Source organism: Myodes glareolus, chromosome 2 (assembly GCF_982192425.1).
Source record: "Myodes glareolus chromosome 2, mMyoGla1.1, whole genome shotgun sequence".
Taxonomy (NCBI): Eukaryota; Metazoa; Chordata; class Mammalia; order Rodentia; family Cricetidae; genus Myodes; species Myodes glareolus.
The window spans coordinates 50,012,581-50,038,850 of NC_142027.1; the positions used below are offsets into that span (position 1 = coordinate 50,012,581).

Here is a 26,270-nt window from a genome sequence, read left to right on the forward strand (position 1 = left end):
ATAATTTTAGACACAAAAGGGAAGGACTCATGGAGAGGTTTCTGCATTCACCCTTAAATTATGATATTTGGCACTTGGATTTAGGGACAATGTAGGAAATCAATGGAAATATTCAAAATTTGTTAATATTCTTAATGTTACAGATAGCTTTCTATTGCAACCTATTTGGAAACAGTTTTGAAATGGTAAAAATCATGAGTTTTGTTTAAACTGAAATTAAAACTAATAGATAGGAAGAACTTGTAGAATGCACTGTGCCTGTGAAGTGGGGGAATGGTGGGTCCACCATGTCAATAAGAATTTGCTCTTTGAAAGGCGCATAAGAAGATACAGAAATTGAGACTATTATATATGACTTCTAATATGTCAACCAAAAACATCTGAAAAGATAAAAGCCATGAAGAAATACTTTCCTACATATCCTTGTTTTCAGACAAATATATTTGCTTGAAGGTCTAAACACACTGGAAATAGGCACCATGGGAAAGCATCATTGTGTTGTTGTAGGAGGCTAGAGGTGTTGACTCAGTACATGATCCTTTTGTGTGATGATTTAAATGCCACATGCTTCAGTTTTCTGTGTTCTTTCAGTCCTGTTACAATAAGCATAATTTTTTAGGAAGAATATGAGTGTTATTAATGTTTATAAGAGATAAGTGAGAGGTTGAGTTCATTTGGTCATTATGAAACAAAACTCCAAGAGAAAAAAAAACCTTTTTAAATCCTTGGAATAATATTAAAAATAACGTTAAGTGCAGGCTATTAAGGGAACCATAAAGTTCATATGTAGACTAAAGGGAATGTGTCACTAGAGAGGAGAAAATTGTCGGTGAAAATTTAAGAAAAGTATATATTATGTTGCCTTTTGCACTTTGATATCGTCCTCAATTTCTTGTAAATTTTGACATATAGTGATAGCTACAAGTTTGACTTCTGTTAATTGAATTATCTGTAGCCCATTTGCCTCCTGAAATTTGGGAATTTTTTCAAAATAGGCAACAATTATGGTTATTATTACATGGAAACTATTAGGAAACAACTAAAATTGCATACTACATATCCATATGATAGTAGCTACTTTTATCATTTTATTTTAAGAGAATTACAAAACTCTCTTTTTTATATATTTTTTGGCAATTGACATGAACATTAATCAAAGGGAAGAATAATTATTAAGAAGCCAGGGACTGGAAAGATGTTTCAGTCAATGAAGCACTTATGTTCGGGCCTGAAGACCTGAGTTCAGATTCCTAGCACCCATACAAAAAAACCAGCCATAGTTTTGCATGCCTATAATCCCAGAACTGAGAACATGGAAACAAGAGGATACTGGAGGGATTGTTGGCCATCCAATTTACTAAATTGGTGAGCTCCATATTGAGTGAGAGATCCTTTGTCCAAAATAAGGAGGGGAAGGGGAGTGATTGAGAAAGATGCTGACCTGTATGTATACATGCATCCACATGCATGCACACATAAAGAAGCACATATGCAAACACTTGTGCATATACAAAAACACAAAGTTTTTGAATAGATTAAATAGGAATAAAGGAAGGAGGATATAATTGATCTTGAACATCTCTTTTGCTTTGACTAAATAAATAAGGGAAATGAAAAGGTGTAATGTAATAAAAATGACAAATACAGATGTTCAAGAAGGTTCTGATTGAACTCCAATGAATCTTATGGATTGTATAGCTAGAGACACTGTCAGTGGACAGGTACATTGAGTGACAGTGGAGTGCTTGGGGTGGTTGTATCACTGTCAAGAAAGTACATTCAGGAAAGTAATGTGAAATAATTCTAAATGTAGTAATGATTTTACATGTAAATTTCAGTGTACAAAATCATGGAGCCAGGAGGTAGAAGCAGATTCACCTAGTTCCTTTTGTTTTATGATTATTATATTTCTTTATTTTATATACATGTGTATATGTGTGACATGTGCATACCAAGGACAGCTATGGAAGTCAATTCTTTCCTTTGACCATATGGGTCCTGGTAATTGAATTCAGGTCATTGTGCTTGGTGTCAGACAGCTTTACCTGCTGAGCTGTAACACCGTTCTTTATATCTAGTTTCTTATTTTGGTATATTAGAAAGTCACATACATCAATACCATGTCTTCGCTTATTTTCCTTTATCAAGGAGTGCTTAGATTGCTCTTCCTAACATTGCTGAACTTCTTCTTAAAAGGTAACATCTTTATGCTTCTGATTTAGAAGAATAAAACTTAAGGTTACTGCTAGTACCAATGGTACATATTAAACTTAGATGCCCTTCACGCCTCTGACTTTCTCATAATGCAAGGAGGCTGTGACATGTGTGAAAAATCCATTTTCAAGAAGAATTAACTAGAAAAGCATATTTTCTGGCCTAAATGTGAACTGGTCAAAATTGATATTATTTTCAAGTAGCTAAGTAGATTATCAGAGTATGATATTAGTTTTGAAAAATCTAAAGACAGAAATCTTTGCTGTGTCATGCATAAGAGACGTTTCTAGATAACTGAGGTAGGAAGATCCACCTCAACTGACTGATGTAAAAAAGTAGGTGACCTGAGCACTGATATTCATCCTTCTCTGCTTCCTGCCTATAGATGCAGTGTGATCAACTGTCTCATGCACATGCTGCTATGGCCATCTTTCAACTATGAGCCCAAATAAACTACTTCCTTAAGCTGCCTTTTTCTGGTATTTTGTCACATTAATGAGACAGGTAACTAATATGCAGGGTAAAAATATGTTCAGATGTGCATGTATCTCTGTAAGTTAGGATTTAGTGTGTTATTCTTTGATGTGTGGTGATGTGAATGAGAATGCCCCATAGGCTCATGTGTTTACATACTTGCTCCACAATTAGTAGAATTGTTTGGGAAGAGTTAGGAGGTGTGGCCTTGTTGGAGGATGTGTGTTGCTGGGGATGGGTTTCAAGGTTTCAAAAGTCTTAGGATGTTCCCCAATCACTTGCTTTCTGCCTCCTTCTTGTAGATCAGGATGTAAGCTTTCAACTGTTTCTGCCACCATGCCTTTGTTCTTCCATCATGTATATAACCCTCTGAAAACTTAAGCCCAAGTTAAGCACTTTCCTTTATAAATTGCCTTGGTCCTGTTGTTTTAGCATAACAAATGAAAAGTAATTAAGACAGAGGCATTATTCCTGAACTTCTGTTTTAGTTGTAGGTATAACCTACTGTGAAGTAGTCCAAATGAAACTGTATTTGTGTAAGGTGAGAACTAAGAAGAATAACGTTTAATATATAACTCACATCCTTCAGAATCCATTTGGTTGTATGAATAAATCTCTCAAAACTTAATCCAGTTATCTAGGTAATTATCACTCATCCATTTTATGGATATTTGATTCAGTTAATCATTATTCTTACATTTTTCTATAGTTTCCTCATGTATTTTAAACAATAAACTGGATTGTTGAATAGTCTGTAATTTAGGAAAGAAAATGCTAATAGCAAACAATACTAACAGATTCATAGGCATATCTTGCCCACAATTGTACTTTATACTTACATACTCCTCCAGACTCACAGAAATGGTGTAACCTCTAAAAACAATACTTCTTCTTCCAATACTTGGCACACAGTGTGTGATCAATAAATCTTTGCTAAATAAATTCATACTTTTGTAAAGAGGATTCCTGTTCTAGATCCACCCATATATGATCAAATCAAATCTTTTTGCTTTATCCCTAATGGGAAAATAATGATGTGGTGTTTCTAGCTTACAAACATAACTTGTTCCACAACTCAGACAGGTAGTATTGAGTGTGTGGTTGTTTTCTGACTATTTATTTGGAAAAATCATTGATTCATTCAGCACTTGCTATGGCTTCAGGTCAGATCTAGGCTCTGGAGATTGACATGGTATTAAACAAGACACAGAGTTTCATTTACATAGAATCAACACACTGGTTCTTAGAAGTATAACTCTTAGACTTGTGTCTAACACATGGCATAGATCAATATTTGCCCAGCAATATTCTTAGAGAGTGACCCTGATATTTTCAAGAATGTTCATTCATTCATTCAGAGCTCACAGCTTCTGGAATAAACAAAATTCATGTGGAACAAGTAGGTAAGAAAAATACAGTGCTTTAGATATATTCTCATCACATTTCATTAATCTTCCTGGGCACCTACTTCTAAAACAGAATCATCTTTCTACTTGCTTTTATCTTTGTTGTGTGGCCATGATAAGCTAAGGTCATGTGATTCTCTGCTAAAAATAATGAAGATGTGATAATATTCTAATTCTCACAGAGCACAGCATAACTTAGTAAATTAATGTTTGCATAGTGCTTAGAAATCTGAGGTTGAAAATTGCTGAGAGAAATGTACAGAACTATTATTGCCACTAAAATTATGATAGACAATTTTTTTCTCCACCAAAAAAGACCTCACTGAATTCGTGTTTATATTGTAAAGCTGTATGCCACATTAAAAAAATAAATTAACAAATAAATAAATAATAAGATGTTCAGTATATATCTAAATGGAAAACAAATAATGATCTTTCCTTTCATTATAATATGATTTTTAAAATTGCCAAGGAATCACTATTGGGGGAAGTAAATGGCATTTAAAACCTGATGATTCACTAGTCTGGACAGATGGGTGATTATATCTTGTTACATAAGTGACAGGTGGCACTCCAAGTGTAATGGATTCCAAAGTTCTGATTCTTGCCTCTTCTTATTAAATGGTGTTTGGCTTGGGGCAGTAAGTACTCACTCTGATTCTAAGTAAAAGGAGAATTAGTTGGTGGGAGGATGAAGGTTTGGTTTTGGGTATGTGATGCTGTTGTTGCCTCCTTAGTTAATCTCATCCATGCTTCAGCCTGACTAAACTGAGAGGTCACAACCGTTTCCTATCAAGAAGCTGTGATTTCAGAACAGGTCTGAATGTACTCTTCCTAGAATGTGAGTTCTTCACACAGCTTTTCATACCATTGAGAGTGTTAAGATTGTTACTGTGCCATGCCTTCTCATATCCTTAAAGGATGGAGTTTAAGCTGCAAAATTTAAAGAAGAATAAATTAACACTATTTTGTTCACTCAGCAGATTTATAGTGATCACCGACCAGCTACCCATTCCATCTACTAAGAGCAATTCACAGTACTCATAAATTATGAGGAATCAAACAAAAAAGTACTTGACTTTCATAGTACTTCCTCTGTTTTAGTAGGGAAGAGAGGAGATAAATAATAAATATCTAATTTTAGTAAAAAACAAATGTTATGAAAGAAACAATTCAGTTGTTAAGAGTAGAGATGGCAACCTTCTTAACTATGTTGAAGAGTGAACTGGTGGATAAAGGATCCGGGAATGTTATTCTTTGGGTTTGGTCCCTTTAAGGGCAAGCCATGCCCACTCCCAGCCACTTCTGACCCCCTGGTCGCCATCTTAACCTCTCTCTTCTGTCCCCCTCTCTTGGCGTGTGCACATATGTCTTCTCTGTGCCCCTCCATGTCTTTCTCCATGTCTCTCTGTCTCCCTCTTCTTTAAGTAATAAATGTTTACCTTTATGTTTAGCCTTACGTCTATTTATTATGTCCTGTAAGTCTTTTATCCGCCGCACCCGCCCGCCTGACTCTCCCGGTCACATGGCGGGACCAGCCTGCCACCCTGGGGATCTTGCAGGGACCCACAACCGTCCTTGTCGGACTAGCGGCTGCTCTGCGAGCCTGCTGGGGCCGTTATATTTTTTAACAACAGCAACAACATACTTTACAAAATGACTTCTAGTTTCAGGTTTTAAGATGCTTTCTTGGTATTTGTGATTTTAACAGGAACATAAAAGGTGCGAATATTTTCAGTCGGGTGTTACAGTACTCTGTGTCTCCTGACAGAACCCAAATACTCACTCTGATTGTTGTTGAGAGAGAATGCCATAAGACAGTTTAAAGAGACCCACCTGGAGAGTCATGCTACTGGGGAAATTGAGGCCACACCACAGGGTTCTTACTCTTGTTAATAAGAGAATTTAAGAATTGAATTAGGTGGAACATGAGAATAATTTTATTAGAGTTTAAAAGAAAAATTCCATGGCAGGCCAGAAAATGAGAGGAGAAAAAAACCCATGTTATTTGTAAGCTAGTACATGGTAGTAGAGTGGTGATAGGGATATGGTTTCAGGTAAGAAGAGGGAAAGAATCCAAAGTGAGGAAGCATTCTGCTAAGACTGACTAGTAGCTAAAAGAAAGAGAGAAAAAGAAAAAAGTAAAGTTCCTTTCCTGAGTTAGAAAATACAGCTGTATTGTAGTAACTCTCAGTACTGTGGGAAGCATGGAGTTTCTGGGAAGGAAAAGTACGTTTATCTCATTAAAGAATTGATTCTTCCTATCTCTATAGCATAGTAACAGGTGAACCATTCTTACTAAGTGGTGGTCTCCATGCCAGGTGGTTAACACTCTTGCCTCCCGGGTAGGTACTCTGTTGATGAGGTGAGTGGCAGTGGAAAATGGGTTAGCTCTTAAAGGAAGGGAAAGTGGTATGTAATGCTTTAATCTTAGAGAATATTTTGTAGTAGATTCCTTTCTTTAACCGTGAGGATTTAGCTCTGCCTTATTAAGCTGTAACAAAGCTCTGATGGACACTGCAGAATGTGCTAACCTTCAGTTTATGAGGTGGCCTGAATAGGTAGTGAGTACAGCCCATTTTCAGCCTGAAAACCTAAACATCCAGTTCCAAAGCTGTTTTACAAAAGGTCTGGACTGAGCTCTGCTCACCCCTCACAGACAGCCTCCAGGCAGAGTGCTCATTTATCAGAGATAAGAAGTCAAGGCTTGTGCTTGGCAGTCCTGGTCTGAGAACCAAGGACATTTCCTGCTTCTAGCCAAGAACAATAAAGGAATTGTTCCCTTTGAGAGTCCTTGCCTCTAAACTACTTAGCTAGTTTCTGACTCCTGTCCTCCGCATTGACTCAGAACCCTGAAGGAGGCAGAGAGGAAGGCCCTGTGTCAGTTTGGTCTTTCTTTTCAGCCCTCTCCACTGGTTAGCCACTCCAGCAGCCATGAGGACTGTATGCTGTGCTATTGTAATTCTTAATTCTATTCTGTCTTGGAAATTTCTAATTTTTCTGAAGAACTGACATTTCTAATAGAATGGCAAACATCCTTGATTGATTTTGTGAAGTTGAAAAACTTAAAACATAGTTCTTTTTCTTTTTCCTTTGATTGAAAAAAGCTTTTTTTCTCACATAATATATCCTGATTATGATTTCTCCTTCCTCTACTCCTGACAATTTCTTCCCATTCTTTCCCATCTGGACCCACCCCTTTTTATCTCACATGAGAAAAGAAAACAGTCTTCTAAGAAGTAATAATACAATAAGGTAAAGCAAAACTTAATACACTGGAATAGGAAAGAACAGACAGATATAGATGCATTTGTTCCCACACTCAGGAATCTCATAAAAACCCTAAACTGGAAGTTATAATATATACGCAAAGCACTTGTGATGTAAAAAGAGTGAAAACATTTAAGTATAAATAAAATAAAATTTAAAATTTAAAAAGAAACTAAAGAAAAAGGCCCTAACTTGACATTATGAGACAAGGACCCTGCAGTGTTGTTATTGAGTTCACTTTCTGTTGACATCTACTGTTGGGCATGCAGTCTACCCTTACAGTAGTTTATTTCACCATGAAGACTCCTTGAAGAACACTAAGGGTTTTTTTTTGTTTTGTTTTTTTGTTTTTGTTTTGGTTTGGTTTGGTTTTTCGAGACGGGGTTTCTCTGTAGCTTTGGAGCCTGTCCTGGACAGCTCTTGTAGACCAGGTTGGCCTCGAACTCAGAGATCTACCTGCCTCTTCCACCTGAGTGCTGGGATTAAAGGGGTATGCCACCACCGCTGGCAAAAACTAAGTTTTTTATATGTAATTGGTTATCAATTAGAGATAGCTTCTAGGTTAGGGATGAAAGCATTAGTCTCTTTCTCCTCTCAGCTCTAGGACTCAATCTAATGCAGATCCATTCAGGCCCTGTGCATGCTGCCTCACTCTCTGTGAGTTCACATGTGTGTCAGTCCTGTTGACTTAAAGGTCCCTATTTCCTTTGTGTCCTCCATCCCCTCCGACTCTTACTGTCTTTCTGAGTCTTCTTCTGCAGGGTTCCCTGATCTGAGAATAAGGATTTAATGGATATACTTTTTAAAAGGGGCTAAGTGTTCCAAGGTCTCTCATTTTCTGTATAATGGTCTGCCTGTGGGTCTTTGTATTTATTCTCAGCTGCTTAAGGAAGAAGCTTCTCTGACAATGGCTGAGCAAAGAATTGATCTATGAGTATAGCAGAATGACATTGCTACTTATTTTCTTAAAGACCAGTGTTATTTGGTTTTCCCCTAAGTCGCTGGGCTATTTAGCCCAAGTTCTTGGTTACCCAAGCAGTTTTGAGTATGGGTTCCATCTTGTGGAGTGAACCTAGTCAAATCACATATCAGTAGGGTACTCTCACAAACTTTGTGCCACTAGCCTGTCTTACAGGCAGCACACCATTGCAGATCAAAGGATTTGTGGTGGGGTTAGTAGAAAAACTTCCTCAGTTTTAAAAACATTTTGTTTCTACCTCCTCAATGGAGGCTTCTGGCAAATTACTTTGTAAGACAATCAGATCTTAATTTTGTTGGAGTTTCTGAGTGTTTTGTAAATGTTAATTATAATATAAACACCATAGTAACTGTAGTTGCTTGAATAGGAATGGCCCCTATAGACTCATGTGTTTGAATGCTTGTTCCATTGGGAGTGTCACTATTAGGACTTAGAGCCTTGTTGGAGGAAGTGTAGCCTTGTTGGAGGAAGTGTGTCACTGTGGAAGTGGGCTTTGAGGTCTTAACATGCTCAAGCTAGGCTTAGTGTATGGTGCAGGAGAATTATCTGTATTCTGTCAATCATATTTTAATAAAACGCTGATTGGCCAGGCAGGCAGTATAGGCGGGAAAGCCAGACAGGAAGTAGGGGTGGAGCAAAGAGACTGGGAGTATTCTGGAAGCAGAAGCTCCCTCAGCCACTCCTGCTTAGACCACCAAAGAGGCAGCATGTAACTTGCCCAGCTGAAAAAGGTACCAAGCCATATGGCTAACGTAGATAAGGATAATGGGGTAATATGCGTCATAAGAACTAATAAGTAGCCTGACCTTATGGGCCAATCAGCTTATAATCTTATAGAGATCTCTGTGTGATTAATTTTCTCTGGGACTTGCTGGTTGTGGGGTACTGGGCGGGAACAGATACCCCAACTAGCCGGTCCCTCATGTTACAAGTGTAGCAGTTTTTCTCTACTGCCTACAGATCAAGATGTAAAACTCATCTCTTTCTCCAGCACCTTGTCTTCCTGCATGCTGCCATATTTCCCACCATGATGATAATGACTACACCTCTGAACCAATCAGCTCCAATTAAATGTTTTCCTGTATGAGTTGCTGTGGTCATGGTGTCTGAACAGCAGTAGCAACCCTAACTAAGACAGGAACTGTAGTTTCAGAACATACGCATGAATTAGTCCTTAACTTCTTTTATTTGTGAAAGAGTATTTCAAGCCTGAGATTAGAAGAAGCCAAGGACAATGGCACTGGGTTTTGATTCTACTACATGGACTGACTCTGTGGGAGCCTGGTTTGTTTGGCTATATAGACCTGGATGGAGGGGGGAGGACCTTGGACTTCCCATGGGGCAGGGAACCCTGACTGCTCTTAGGACTAGAGAGGGAGGGCAAGGTGGGTTAGGGGGAGGGAAAAGAGAGGTGGGGAGGAGGTAGAAATTTTTAATAAATAAATAATTAAAAAAAACAGTTAATAGAACAAGTGTTCTGATATTTGAATAAAATCAATAATACACCACAGTCTTTAAAAAAAAATAGAGCTCAAATACAGAGCAGTGAGGAAGAGCATGTGTGTGTAACGTCAGTGGCACTGCATTTGTGAAGTGCCTGTACACACATGTAGACTCCTCTGCATTTGTGAAGTGCCTGTACACACATGTAGACTCCTCTGCATTTGTGAAGTACCTGTACACACATGTAGACTCCTCTGCATTTGTGAAGTGCCTGTACACACATGTAGACTCCTCTGCATTTGTGAAGTGCCTGTACACACATGTAGACTCCTCTGCATTTGTGAAGTGCCTGTACACACATGTAGACTCCTCTGCATTTGTGAAGTGCCTGTACACACATGTAGACTCCTCTGCATTTGTGAAGTGCCTGTACATACATGTAGACTGACTCCTCTGCTCTGCACCCATGTCTTTACAAAAGCTTTTATAATCTTTTCTAGTAGACCGCTTTTGTTTAGAGCGTGCCATGAGCTGTAATGTAGAATATTAGGCATGAGTATAGGAATCTATAGTAATGTTCTGATACCTGAAGAGTAGCTACAAACTTATGAAAACAGTCATATAAAGCCATTTATTGCTCCCTGAAATTACGAACTTAAGTTATAAAAGTGCATGGATTTTGAAACAAAAATAGGAATTTTTTTACACCTAAATTTTACAATCTCCTCCTCCCAATTAATGGTAGAAAGTGTAAGAGGAAAAGTTGGGGTGGGGTAGGAGAGGGGAAGAGGAGGTGGGAGACATACAGAAACAGAGAAGCAAAAAAGAACCAGCAGGAAAGGAAAGAGACGAGATGAAAGGCTTCTTAGAAACCCATGGATTTTCTGTTTTTAAAAAATAACAGTTTATCTCATACAGTCTTGAAAGTTTGAAGTTGACTGGTTTACTGTAAGAAGCATTTAGTAAATGCAATTTTTATTTTTAATAACTAAGGCTCAAATTTTATGTGAAATCTCACACCAGCACTCCAATGTAATTAAGTTTATGGTTTTCTCAGGCACTTCAAAGACCCGTGATGTGCTGTTAACAACATTCTTTCCCTCCAGGATAAGGAGTAGGACACCACAGCAGTCCTGCTGCAGCTGGCTCTTGTGTCTCAGTGAAGCAGATGCCACCGAGTGATGCAAGGTACTAGGCATTTTGGTGTAATTTATCTCAAAAGACTCAGGACAACAAGTGTGTTTTATCTGAAAGTCTAAAATTAAAATGATAAGATTCTGGTTCATGTGTTTGATTAATAAATAATATAAAGCAAAGCCTGTGTGTGCAGGCCGAGGAGAGCATTTGCACTGCACAGGTATTGCTGAGGGCTCAGTGTGGCATTATGGCAGGGATGTATGCACTGGAGATTATAGTCTGGAGCCTTAAGAGTGAGGAGGCAAATTGATGTCCCATGATTTCTCCTAACATCACACACACATACACTCACAAGTAGAGACTGCAGGTGCTCCTTTTTTATTGCCCGATGTAAAGAGAAAATGTAAAATGGACAAGCTTTCCACAATCATGTTCTCTTCATCAAGCTGTTATTGTTATTTTAGTGAGTCCACTAAAAAGAATTATCTAAGGCTTCTTGTCTTTGCTTCTTTGTGTACTTGATGAATATGATTACCATTTTACCTCCTGTATTTAAACTCCTCTGCTTAATCCCACATTCTGCCTAAAAACCATGTCTGTGAGAGCTTGCTCCCCTTCCTGTGATAGATTTTGAGATAGGACTGCATTTATGCAGGTGCAGTCAACACATTTTGGGCTATTTTCACTGACTTATGCAAGTACAAAATGCCCAACGTAATTAAACTAAGATTAATAGAGACTATTAGTAAAATAAATTTGTTTTATGAATGAAAATCCCATACTAATTCAGCACAGCCTTTCTTTGACAAATGTACTATATTCACTTATGTAGCACATCATTATATGCCTAGGAAGCAAATAAGCATTTGTCAGACTCCCTTCCAGAATTTTCTATTAACCATCTTCTAATTTTTTTTTCATGTGGCCTGCAAAGGGAATCAGATTTTACTTTTAAATGGAACAAAAGATTGGTCTAGTACTACACTACAAGGCCCAGTGATTTTCAGGATCACAAGAAACCTTTACTTAATTTTCTTCTGGAATTGTTCTTAGTCTTCTCTTTTCTTCACTTTAGAATTTGAAGCATCCTATTCAAAATGGCCACCATAGAGGGGAGGAGGGAGCGAAGGAAAATAATAAAGAACAGTAGCAACCGAGTTGATGCTATATAAATAAGCACATTTGCTGTGTCTCTCTTCTGCAGTTTTTATGTCCTACTGATGAGAGAACTGGTTTGAGATGTAAATTGCTTCCCTTTGATTGAACCAGGGAGGAGATGTCATGTAACTCATCTCATCAGCATAGAGTATTGTGCGCCTTTGGTGAATTATAGGATAACAGAGCTAGGAAGAATTCCTTAACCTCCTTCTGCGGCTCTGTTCCAGTGTTTAATAACCACCAAAGGGAAGGTCTTTCCCTCCATTTACCTGACTGCCTTCATCATTTTAGCTCATCTATTCCTATCCTGTTCTTAAATAATTTTTGAAAGATCACTGGAAAGTACCACTGGTTTATTTGCTGTAAATAATGTGCAAATGAAAATTAGGTTGTGAGGAGGGGTTTTGTTTCTGCTGTTAATTTGTTTTGGATAGACATCACTTAAAAGATTGCTTTGGGAAAATGAGAAAAGTGATGAAGAAATGATTTCCTAGAAGTATTTACCATTGTGTCTGGCTCATCTGGGTTTAAGAAAAGCCTGTAGGGATAGTTGCAAAGAAAACAGGCTGTCAGCATGGTGGGCAGTTTGGAGCAGAGGATCAGGTAGGGGTTGGAGTTCCTTCTGACATCCTCCAGGTCACATGCTGTATGAAAGAATATGAAAGAAGAATCTTGGAAGGGGGCTGAGAACAAAAGAACTGGAAATGTGCCTGCAGTCTAACTGCTCAGGCAGTGCTCAGAAAGCCAGGGACATATATATATATATGAAATTCAGGGTGGATATCACAGCCCTATCAGGTCAGCAAAGCCTTTTCTTCCTCCCTTCCTATTAAATCTACATTTTGAAGGTGGATGGTGCTGACTCATAAATTAAATTGGAGTAATACATACAGTGTATATATATTTCTGTCACTTTGTCTCAAATTAAACAGGAACCTTCTCCCCTGACAAGATGATAGAAAAGTTAATTGCTCGCCCTGGCTTTAAATTGGAATTTGAATTTGCAAAATGCTAAAGGTTTATGAGATCTAAATCATGAGGAGCTTAAATTACATTCCTGTGATAAAATATTAATAAATCAATTAAAACATAAGCCTAGTATAATATTACTTTTTTGTGGGAACCTTGAACACAATAATTCATTAGGGTGTAGTGCAGTAACAATTATTGTATCTTTTTTTAATTTTCTTTTTATTAGTTTTTTTGATAAATACATCATCAGATAACATTCCGCACGGTAGACTATCCCCCCTATGCAGCAGCTAGGAGTCGTTGTGCCCTAAACAAGAGCTGTGCTCTACACTATCTGCTGTAAGTTGTCCTTGTTAGCACCAGCTGCTTCCTTTACTGAAGGCGTATTTTCCTCTTGGGAACATCTGTTCAGTGCCAGCTCTACCATTTTGCAGTTTCTTAATCTCTCCTCTAAAAAATGGGTATAATCATCATAATACTACCTCAGCGCTGGCACGTAGAAGCAATCAGTCAATGCGTATAGAAATCCTTTGCACAAAGTAAAGCTCCAGATAATGTTTATTATTATTATTATTATTATTATTATTATTATAGATTAGGACATTTTTATCTCTAGGAGGGCTCGTGGACATCACTGAACAACCAAACCCCTCATTTTAAGTATGAAGGACCAAAAATCCAGAGAGGTTAAGTCATTTGGGTAAGACCACACAACTGGACAGGGAAATTGCAAAAACTAAAATCAAGACTCAAAACTCATAACTCAGGACATTTCTCAGGTCCTATTCCAGTGATTTACTCTTTAAAAATACTAGAAGATTTGCAGCAAGGTTCATATGTCATTCTAGCTACATTATTTCTAATCTAAAATTATTTCCCTTTGAAACATTGTGTGTTACAATGTGTGTGTGTGTGTGTGTGTGTGTTTGGATTTTATTTTTGTATTGTATTTTTGGACTGATTAAACATTAGTCATTTTATGCATAATTTTCTAAGGGGCCTGGTGGCACAAGCATGTATTCCCACAGCTGTCAGGAAGGGGCTCATTTAGCTAAGGAGAGAATGCCTTCTCCTGCTGCTCCCCAAATGAAGACTCAGCAGTCACCTTCCTTTCCAACAGGGTTCTGGAGGAGGCCACAGAAGAGAGGAGGTCTTTGTCTTTAAGTAATTACCTCATGTGGTGATGGACAAAGATTCAAGAACAACAAGTTTATCTCCTTAACAGCTGTCCTGCTCTCAAGTCCCCACCTTGGCATTTTTGACCCGCCTCTCTCTCCCTCACTTCCCAGGATTCTTTGTAGCTTGCTTTTTGTTTATTACAAAAATAAAGAGCACTATTGCTATAATACTGATTAGATCTACCTCAAATAATCACTGCCCCATTCCCTGCTTCACCAGTGACAGTAGAGAAACCCAGGCTCAAAAGACTGTTGATCAATCTGAAAATAAGGCTGCCTGTGACTGTATTTGTTCTGCTGGCCAGGGATAGGACAGCCTGACAGTGTTTTCATTCCATTTTGTTTTCTCTAGTGTTTTTAGTAGCAATAACAAGATCAGCATATGCTAGTGTTTTGAAGACATATATTAGAAATGTGAAATGTTTGTGAATGATAAGGCATTATATAAACTCTACCTAAAAGAAATCTATGATATTCTTCAAAGCTGCTCAGGCAGAGTAGGAGGTTCTGTGGAGTTCATAGCAGCCACGTAGATGGTTATTACTCAGTGGTGGTCTGGTTTTATAGAATATTCAGTGCATTATGGCCAGAGGAAGTATGGTCTCTGTCTTGCAGTTTTAAGATTAGAATCTATTATTTTATGGGAGAAAGAGAAAACAAGAATTGAAGATGAAAAGTCAATAGAAACAAAGTGTTGAAATTAGGTGATTACTTAGGAGAAACAATTAAAAATTAGGTCTTTAGAAAAGAAAATACCTGTGGTACCATTTTTAAGAAAGCATCATGATTGGGAATGAGTAACTGAATTAAGAGCTTCCATAAATTACACAGCAATGTCTCAGTCATGAGGTCTTACTTAATCTATACTTGGAACATAAAATAAGCTAACTGTGCATTTAAGAAAACAAAGGAGATTTATGAAAGCGCAAGAATTATACATACTCTGTAACCCTATGCATTATCTTTGATTTTGTGATCCATTGATTGGGCCTATATTATACAACAGGCCTTATGTAGAATTAATCTGATATTTTCCTCCTGACATTACTCATTCAACCCAGGGATATTCAACAAGAAGCACAAGACCCAAGACCAGAGCCAAAAATTTAAACCTGTCTAACTGCCAGATGTTTTCTCCTTTTATTAATTACTTTGTGGGATCTTTCACGGAAGACTTAAACGGGGCAAGTTACAACAAATGGAACAGAAGGCCTATGAAAATATACGGGAGAAAAAGAAGCAGCAAAATATATTGTTTCTCCCAAAGGGTGCACTGGAAACAGTCTCATATTGTGTAGGATAAACTTCTCTGGATGTTTCTGTTATCTTTGATAGCATCATCTTGTTTCCTATGGAACTTCCTTTCTTAGTAAAACATTGATTCTATTCTGCTCTGCAAATCATTTTCTACCCGTTTCTCCCTGTTTTCTCATAGAAAACACATGTGGAAAGAAGGAAAGCATTGCTCCTCATGTTTTTACAGACTGGAGAACTGAGTCCTTGTAGATCTCTTTGTTTGCCAGAGTGTTCTAAGTGACAGAAAAGCTTTTGTTGCAGTGCTGTGTATTGGAGGACAGGGGGCATGGCGTAATGTTCTTTAGTCAAGCTCCACTTTATGTTTTGAGGCAGGTCTCTCCATGCACCTGGAGCTTGTTACCAGGCATGTCGTAAGAATGTTCCAGCAGTGGGATTATAAACCCTCAGCTTCCTGCCAGGTCCCTGGGTCCTGGGGTGGAATTCAGGTCCTGTGGATACAAGGCAAACCCTTTTCCAATCGATCAAATCCCCTCCTGAGCCACTTAGTACAATCTGCTTTTACAGTATCACCTCACTCTATTATTTTAGAAAACAGGAAATCAGAGTAAAGCTTTCTAGTTTAATGACTTAAAGCATGTTGAAGCATAAGGTCTGGGGAGAGAATTCAATGGTTAAGAGCACTGGCTGTTTTTTCAGGGTACCTGGGTCCAATTCCCAGCACCTAATTAGAAGCTCGCAACTATCTAACTCCAGTTTTAGGAGATTTTTTGGTCTCTACAGGCATCAGGCACACATATGGTGAATAGATATACATGCAGGCAAAACTCTTATATACATAAAAAAGTAAAAGGTGTTTAAACAGTTAGTTAAGAAATTTACAAATATGCAAAGCTTTATTTCTTTTGTTAGAGGAAAAGCAATGGGGTAGCCAATCTAGAGAGTAAGGCAGTGAGGTTCTTTTCTCATAGGCCATGACTTCCTGGTACAAATTGGGATGCTCCAGCTTCTTTACTCCATCTACTTTTCTACCTGTCCTTATTCAACATGACTTGATTTTATAGCGTTGTTTGGAAGCCTGGTAGAACATAGGTTTTAAAGAGTCTCTTACTCAAATGCAAATATGTTTATGAAAGCAGTGATACAGTATTCCTGGAATGTGGATGCTAAAGTTGACAAGAAATGACCAAACACTTACTTGAGAAAAGGGTTGGAGAAGGACCAGTAATTAAAATTGTGTTTTTACCAATTAAGAGGAAATAAACAGGAAATGTCATTCTTTTCATCTGTTCCCATGCAACAGTCAAACACAAATGAGACACATACAAAGTCCTTTTCATTTTTTTAGAAGACAGGCTCAATCAAAGTGTATAAATCACATAATACCAAGTAGCTCTCCTCTTCTCTGCTCTCCTCTCCTGTGCCTTCCTCTCCTGTGCCCTCCTCTCCTGTGCCTTCCTCTCCTGTGCTCTCCTCTTCTCTGCTCTCCTCTCCTGTGCCCTCCTCTCCTGTGCCCTTCTCTCCTGTGCCCTCCTCTCCTGTGCTCTCCTCTCCTTTGCCCTCCTCTCCTGTGCCCTCCTCTCCTCTCCTGTGCCCTCCTCTCTCTCCTGTGCCCTCCTCTCCTCTCCTGTGCCCTCCTCTCCTCTCCTGTGCCCTCCTCTCTCTCCTGTGCCCTCCTCTCCTGTGCCCTCCTCTCCTCTCCTGTGCCCTCCTCTCCTCTCCTGTGCCCTCCTCTCTCTCCTGTGCCCTCCTCTCCTCTCCATGTATACTTATACCTGTGTACATGTGCCTGGATGTCAGTGGATGTCAGAAGAGGGTATAAGATACTCTGGAAGTGGAATTATAGACTGTTGTGAGCCAACCAACATGGATACTGGGAACTGAAGTTGGATTCTCTGAAAGAGTAACATGTGCTCTGAACTATTGAGCCATATTTTCAGTCCCAAGAATAAACACTTTTAATTATGATTTTTAAGGAAACCTTTAGAATTTACAGTGACATGAGGAGATTTAGAAGTCGATAAAACCCTGTTCAGATGAAAATCTATAAAGCTAGCCACTGTTCCTATTAGAACAAAATTATAATGACTACATTATAGTATTATATTGTATACTCAGCAAGATGGAGAAAAAGAATAAAAAAGAATAAAAATGTCTGCAAAACAGGAAGAAGGAGTTTGTAAAAATAAACCTGAAAATCACGAATAAGAATTTTTTTCTAAAAGATAAACTAATAAATCAGAGTTAATTTTTTCCAAGAGAATAAAAAACTATAAATAAGCTAGTTTCAAGTGATTTAATTCCTAAACAAGAAAGCCACAAATGCACAAGTAAAAAGTAAACAGAGAAACAATTCAAGAAATGAATTAAATTAAAGCAACTACAACACATTTTCCACATATAAACTTTAACTTTCAATGTGATAGATGAATTCAAGTAAATATAAATCACCAAAGAGATCTAAGAGAGAGAAGAAATTCAGATTGGAGAACTACCGCTAAATATGTAGACGCATGCATATATACTCAAGGTGGCATGTTTGTGTATACATGCGTTAGATTAATAGGATAGTAAACTCTGTAAGACCTCTATAAGATACGTGTTTATTTTGTACCCCAACCTCTTTTTGTAAGGATGTTTGTGTGTGTCTTTCCAGAAGAGGGTTTCAAAACTCCTGGAGTGTTGTTATATGTATTTGTGAGACATGCTGTGTGGTAAGACTGACCTCCTGTCTTGTGAAAGATCAGCAAGTGCTCTTTACTACTTGGCTACCTGGGCAGAGCTACCTCTTAAATCTTAAATTTTTCTCTTCCAGAATATATGCTTAAGAAATGAATTCACAAGAATTTCTGTTGAATCTGAGGTAATACCACCTTTGCTTTACCAACTTGTGTGAGGTCAAGCACCAGATAGGCTCCTTATCTCCCGCCCCAGTTTCTTTTCCTTCTAAGGACGGAATGAATCATGAAAAGAGCATTGCCTTTTTAATTTGTCATTTCTTATCCTTTATTGTAATCTACCATGTGTGCCACCATTGCTCTGTGGATTTTTTTTTCATCCCTTAATTGAGGCCTTTGGGCTAGATGTATGGTTCTTGTTCTTTTCCAAGAAAAGTGTATATATGTAACTAATTGTGGGTTACACAGTCTTTAAATTCTCTCTCTTTTTCTGCCTGAGTTCTAGAGCACACTAGAACTCCTTTTCCCCCCATTTTAAATACCGACCACAGTTTCCCCTCCTTTCTCTCTTCCCATTCTCTTCCCTTCACTCCCATCTACCCCCTACCCATCTACCCACTTCTCCATCTCCATTCAGAAAGGGCCAGGCCTCCCATGGAGTTGGTCACAGCATGGTGCATCAAGTTGAGGTAGGCCCAAACTCTTCCCCCTATATAAAGAGTGGATAATGTAATCAGTGTGGGGAACAGGTTCCTAAAAGCCATCTAAGCATCAGGGACAGGTCCTGATCTCACTACTAGAAGCCTTACAAACAGACCAAGCTGTACAACAATTACACACATACAGAGGACCTAGATAGGTTCCATGCAGGCTCCCTAACCTGTTCCAGAGTCCTTGTGTTCCCATGAGCTCAGGTCATCTGTCTCTGTGGGTTCCTATGTCATGACCTTGACCCTCTGGCTTCTACAATTCCTCCTTCTTTTCTTCAAGAGTACTCCCAAAGCTCAGCCCAGTGCTTGGCTATGGATCTCTGCATCTGCTTTTCAGTTACTGGATAAAGGTTCTGTTCTAACAACTAGGGTAGTCACCAATCTGATTACAGTATATGGTCAGTTTAGGCACCCTCTCCGCTATTGTTGGGGCTCTCAAGTTAGCTTACCTCTAATATTTCCCAGCCTGAGGACCACACTACTCTGAAACCCCAGTGAAAGGTTTTCACAGTGAGAAGCACTGCAGAGATGGAAGATCCTCTGGAAGCAGCACCATAATTCAGATTTTAACCCTTATTTTCTTTACTGTAGGATCTTGACATGTTAGGGAACCTCTCTGCACTTCAGTTTCCTCATCTGTAGATGGGAAGTAGAATACTATTTATTTTAGCGATTGTAAAGATTACAGAGATAGTACATGTCTTAGAAGAGTGAACTACCATTCATATCTGTCTCTAGGATGTAGCACAATAGCGTGTAGAACGATATGTTTGTCTTCCTCCCTGTTTGTTTTGCTTTTGGCTGTAATACCATCTTTGCCTTTGTAACTCTGTGGTAGGGCTTATTTTCTGCTAAGTATACAAGTATTGTTATAAGTAGGCAGTTTGGAGATTCCTGACTAGAGTTAACTAGGTTGCAGAAGGAAGTGATTAAACTAAGGGTGAACTCAGTACTAGTTATGGGAATTGTTGTTTTAAATTTCCTGATTATTGTTTTGTTTAATTTACAGGAACATATTCTGCAACCGAGATATAACTAATGTCTTTGAAAACCACAATAGTGTAAAATATAAAGTTATATTTTTACTTAATGATAAACATTGTTTTCTTTGAGTGGCACTTAAAATCTAGAAATTAATTAAACCCAACCATCCTTTTGCGAACCAGCATATACATGCTAACTGTAATTAAGAAATAAAAAACAAACCATATGATGGTGGTACTTACCTACAGTCCCAGCACTTGGGAGGTAGAAGCAGACAAATCTCTGTGTGTTCAAGGCCAGTATGGTCTACAGAGTAAGTTCCAGGAAAATCAGGGCTACATAGAGAAGAAACCCTATCTCAGAAAACAAACAAAAACAACAGCAGCAGAGAAAAAGAAGAAAGAATGAAAGAAAGGAAAGGAAGACACTATATACTATAGTCATGGGTGAGATACATGCTTCATCTTTATTTTCAACTTAGAAACATTTTGGTAAGATTTAATTATGGCTAAGGAGAAAATCTGTTCAAGGTATTATTCATTTCCAAAATATTGAACTTGATTTTTTGGAGTCAGTTTTATCTTGAATTTATAAATAGTTATATGGAAACAACTCATATAGTTTCAAAAACTTCATGGGTTGTATATAGAAGATAAAATCCAAGGGTCTTATACTTAAAAGAACTACTGATTTTTGTTGAATTTCAAAGAAAACAATTAGATTATTCATATTGTCAGGTTATCATAGTTGTGCTCTGGCCTCAGTTTGCTTTTTAAAAAATGCAGTGAGCTCTTTTCTACTGAGCCAAGAACTCTAAGTTCTTATGATACATATATTTTTAACATCAAATTTAATATTTTGACAATGTATGAGCCACATGTGAACACTTTCTCTACAGGTTTTCTCTTGGGCGGGTGCCATCTGTTGGTTTTGAAGCCAAGTGTTCTGCTGGGGCAGAATAATCAAATCAGAGTTAATGGGGTGACCATCTAAGCAGGGCTCTTTGTCATTAAGGTCCACTCTTGTGATAGTAGCACATTATCCTGCTGATTGGATTTGTAGGAAGGCATCCACCTGTGGCCCGTGTTGGCAGAGAAGAGATTGACTGCAGAGGCAGCCCTGGCGAAGAAGAAGCAGGAGGTAGCTGTCCTGGGCAGCAGAGCTTTGACTGGAGAGCCACACTTGTAGGATGACATAAGCAATACAAGTGTTGGGTGACTCACATTATTTGGTTGATTTAGGTCCCAAAGTAAAACAACCAAGAGCAGAGGGCTAGAATCTGTACCATTAGAAAGGAAAGATTTCTCTTGAGCAGGGGAAAAGCAAGTCCATGGGGAGATGCCGAGCCAGCTGATCAGACAAAATTTTAACACATGGAGCCCTTTACCTCCATGTCAGGGATGATTTTGTGTTTGGATGAGAGCTATTGTAAGAATTTCCATGTCTGTTGGGGGCACTGAGGTTCTCACAGACTATGGTAAACACAATTTGGCTCACACGCTCTCATAATCAGGCTGACTTGCAGTGAAACAGAGAGTGCTCTATAACTGTGCCAGGCCTCTAGCAGTACCAACTGTTAAATAATAAACAGGCCCTGTTTGTTGGCAGCCTCTTCCCCTCCTGCCAATATGGAGTGCCCATTTTCTGGGTTTACCTGCCTGCATGTGTTCATACACTCAGAACAGTGTGTGTGTTGTGAGAGGCAGTGATGGCGTGGACACATCAGTCTACATCTAATCTACTTAGTTCATTATTCCCTCAGGGCAACGGGCAAGCTAGTGAACATGAAGGGCTCGGGCAGCACAAACAATGGCCATGCTGTTGTTCTAGTTAATGGTACAGGCTTTGTAGAGTGTACTGGCTGATTGTTTTTCTTACGTTTGTTTTCTCTCTCTATTCTTTTCCTTCCTCTGAATTGGTTTGGCAGGAGTATGGATTAGGGAGGATAAGAGTAATTCTGACAATAGGATGCTTTACTTCAGGAAGTTAGAATGTATTGGGCTACTTTTTTAAAATCTTACTGGAAAGATGTGTTTGGCTGATGTGCACTGATGTGTACTTGAGCGCACAAGTATTTTCTGAAGGTCCACAAGGTACAAATAAGAGAAGGTGCATACACTTGGCTCAGAGGACTTGTCACACTGTAAATAAAACGTCACACACAGTCCATGGTGAGGTCAGCGTTCTCCCTCACAGTTCATCATCACATGCCTGTGGTAGAGCAGCGTAATTAAGATCCAAGTTGAAAATAAGGTATTCACTCATTCTCATTCATTCTCAACCCCATCCCTTTATCTGAAATAAAAGGAGTCCTACAAGTCTTCCATGTAGTCACTACCATATCCCCTCCTCTCCATACCCCCACAAGAAAAGTTCCCTTGATAATCTTAGTTTTAAAATGCTGTTTTGGCTAAAGAAATTTCATATGTATCACAAGTGCAGTATCAAAAATAAACTCTTCGAATTCCCACAAACCCTCCCCAAGTCCCAGCTTTTGGTTGCTCAGTCTAAGTGAGACTCATTCAAGTAGGAGTCGCTAAGCATCAAAGGTTGCTATGAAGAAAAAAAAAACCCTTCTGCCTGCCTGCCTTCCTTCCTTCCTTCCTTCCTTTTTTCTTTCCTTCCTTTGTCATTCTTTGTTTCTTCTTTCTCATAAGTTAGGTGAAAGGCATGTCCTCAACTGTTTAATGGTAATATCACTATGAAAAATAGCCCTTTTTAGAGGTTTCTATTAGAATCCATTTGTTTAAAATTTCCATTCACATTCCTTTGTAATGATAGCTCCCACATGATGAAGCTATTCGTTGATTGGGATAGCAAAACCATAGGCTTGCATGAAATGAAATTTCATTCTCAGATCACTAAATATAGTTTAAACTGGGGTTATCATTCAGTCTTTTTGACTAGGATATTTTTAGATGAAGAGTAAATATTTGAATGATGGGCTTTACTAAAAGCCCAGCCAGTGATGATTCAGAAAGTTAGGGTCTAGTCTTTTCCTGGATTCATTTTCAGCAGCGTGTAGTTGAAGCTGATTCCATTTTCTTTTCATGAGAAAGTCAAGATCCCCTTTCTTACTATCTTTTGAAAAAGACCTTGCTAATTCAGAGTAAAAAAATATGTTGTCATTTTCCTTAAATTTATATTAATTTTTGAGAATTAATTTTCTAAATCTGTAGGCAGAGGCTGTTTGTCCGTTTCTGGCCTTCCAGACCTGCAATAATCACACAGAAGCTATGTTAATTAAAACACTGCTTGGTCTATTAGCTTGGGCTTCTGATTCATTAATTCCTACATCTTAAATTAAGACATTTCTATTATTTTATTTTATTTTTAAAAAATATTTATTTATTTATTTTGTATACAATATTCTGTCTGTGTGTATGTCTGCAGGCCAGAAGAGGGCACCAGACCTCATTACAGATGGTTGTGAGCCACCATGTGGTTGCCAGGAATTGAACTCAGGACCTTTGGAAGAGTAGGCAATTCTTTTAACCACTGAGCTGTCTCTCCAGCTCCTATTATTTTATTTTTTTTTCTACATGAGGCTCATGTTTTACCGGTAAGGTTCTGTGGTGGCTTGCGTTTTTCTCCTTTGGTGGCTACATGATATCTCTCTGACTCCACTTTCTTTTCTCCTCCATATTCTTTGAATTCCCACCTTACTCTAATCTACTCTGCTATAAACCAACGCAACTTTATTCATTAACCAATAAAAGCAACATATACACAAAAGGACTTCCCACACCAAAATCTAATCAGCATATTCTCCGAGTGCTGGGATGGAACACAGAACATCTTCCATGTGGAATTAGTGCTTTTCTTATGACTTATACCTCTGCCCTTTATTTAGTATATTCTTGGACAAGATGATTTATATGGAATTAAGCTGGAATGGTTCAGAAACACTAGCACTAAATTCATGCAGAAATCTTTATTTAAATGAGGGGAAAGAGGCTTAGAAGACTAGAACCCTAATTGAGGAGCTGGTGGCTTCTAGGGTATAGGGAATCAGTTTTCTTTAAGGGTATGGCTTCTGTTTTATTGACCTATGGATGTCCCCACAGCCATGACTATAGGGGTAACTTGAATTTGATGAGGTAGATTTTATATATATATATATATTATATATATATAATATATATATATATAATTTCAAAGAAAAGAAATCAAAATTAGAAGTGTGTGTGTGGGAGATCTGGAAGGAGTAAATTTGATCAAAATGTGTTAAAAGATTCTTGTTTTGTTTTCGTTGTTTTCTCTTTTCGTTTTTCGAGACAGGGTTTCTATGTGTAATAGCCTTAGCTATCCTGGAACGGAACTAGCACTGTAGACCAGGCTGGCCTCCTCAAACTCTCAGAGATCCCCTTGCTTGTCCCCCACCACACACCCCGACTGCTGGAATTAAAGGCATCTGCCACCACCATCAGGCTGAAAGAAATTCTTAATGAATTAATAAACATGTTTTTAAAGATAGAACCACTTTATAACAAATAATGAGTTATGTTCACCGTGTTTCCTACTGCATTTTCATCATTCTTGATATGAACTTCTCAAAAGTTTCACTCTAACAAATGAGTCCCAGGTTAACTTTTCTTCATATAAGCCATTTTTCTTGTTTCTGCTTGGCCTTCTCCCAGTCTTCTGATATCAGTAAGCCATCAAAATCCTCCCAGCGAGTACTCTCTGCTGGAACATTTTTCTGACCCCACATTCCCGAGTTCTAAATGTCTATCCTATTGTTCACAGAAAGGGAGATAGCCCAAGTTTTTAGGATCACCCCTCAATGAATAAATAAGGTCTAAGGGAAATTTTGTCTTCATTAGAGTGTTTCAAATGAGTTATGATTTCTTATGTAGGCATGCATGGTGTTGGTAGATATGCATCCAGCACTATTTGTTCTACCCTATGATATGTTTGATGTAGCACACATGTCTATTGTGTGCTTGTGGAACTGCCAGTCCTTAGCTGTGGTGACCGTTCTCAGAGGGTTAGGTGCTCAGTCCCACGAACATGAGACTGGCTGTTTCCTTTTCTTCCTTTCACTCACTTATTCATGTGCCTTTTCTCACTTGTTTATTTTCTTGAGCACCTACAAATCACCGATGTATCTAGAAATCATAACGTTTCATATGTTTTCACTAAACCCTTACTTCGTAGAGCCAGAGCCTGTGTAGCTGCACATGAATATACTATCTTCTCTTACTGCTCATAGGAAAAACACTCTCACTGCCTGATTCGGTTTTTTATAAGAATATTTTTGGTGTATTTAATAGAAAATACATACATGGTTACAATTGGCTTTGGATGTTGGGAAAACAGGATTGCTGGAACAGCACTTAAATAAAGGGAATAGTGCTGACCTACTTAGAGAAATTAATTATGAAAGAAAAATAATGGATTATAGTAGCTGATAATGGTTCTGGGGCTGCTGCTGGTTGAAATCCATCCTGAGGCTTATTTATAATTGGCACAATTAGAGTTTTTGAGAATTGAGCAGCCTTGATTTATTTACAAGGGTTCACACAGGACTTGAGTCAGGGGGAATGAAAGGGACAAAGGTATAGAGGATTTACTCCTTTAAACTTCAGTTCTGCAGAATTTCAAAATCACATGGTAGGGTAGGAAATACTGTCTCCAGAGAAATAATGCCAGGTTCTTAAACCAGCAGGATTTAAAAAAAAATCTAGGTCCTTGTATCAACCAGAATTCATATTAGATCTGATTAAAAAGCTAAATCATACTTTAAATTTAAGATCATTTTGTTTTCTAGGATTCTGGTGACTAAGTTTTTATAATATGTATCTCATAATTGTAATGGTTCATTTATTTTATGATATTTATTAATATTGAAACTTAGTATGTGCCAGGTCCTGCTCTATATAATTGGAAACTGTAGTAAAAAAAATTAAAAAAATAAAAAAATTAAAAAACCTATGGGTAATCTTTGCCAATCAGTTATCTTTAAGAGGTGGGACCAAGTTAGGGTGTGACTTTCTGGGACCCGGGAAAAAATGTCATCTGGCCCAGGTGTCCTCTCTCTGTCTGGTTCCCTCGCAGCACAACTGAGTTTAGGCTTCTCGTTCTTGTTTCGTGAGTTTTCCCCTTATAATAAATAAAAATATAATTGTTTTATCTTTTAGCTAGCCTGGTTATTTCCCAGATCTAGTTAACTTCTATAACTATGTAGTTTTATAAGAGTTGATTAATATATGATTTATATAAAATAGAATAAATTAATAAGGTATATTTCATCAAAATTAAAACTTTTTATCAGGCAGTGGTGGCACAAACCCAGCACTTGGGAGGCAGAGGCAGTGTTTGTGTGTGATGTCACTGTATGAATGTGGATACATATGTGTCATAGCATACCTGTACAGGTCAGAGGACAACATTCAGAAGTTGGTTGTCCC

At 38.1% G+C, this 26,270-nt stretch overlaps 1 protein-coding gene across 23 annotated transcripts in view; it reads left to right on the top strand.

The window, feature by feature from the left end:
- The window catches only part of Zbtb20 (zinc finger and BTB domain containing 20), a 758,948-nt gene that overhangs the window by 239,713 nt on the left and 492,965 nt on the right, over nt 1–26,270 (top strand). For 12 of the 23 annotated variants that reach the window (XM_087900141.1, XM_048422822.3, XM_048422824.3 and 9 more), the window contains one exon: nt 10,893–10,974. The exons of 6 other annotated variants lie outside the window; for them this stretch is intronic. The gene's annotated coding sequence lies outside the window, so the exon portion shown is untranslated. Of the gene's footprint in view, nt 1–10,892; nt 10,975–18,300; nt 18,349–26,270 lie in introns of all 23 variants that reach the window. 5 more of the 23 variants (XM_087900155.1, XM_087900150.1, XM_087900151.1 and 2 more) reach the window with 2 other exon arrangements.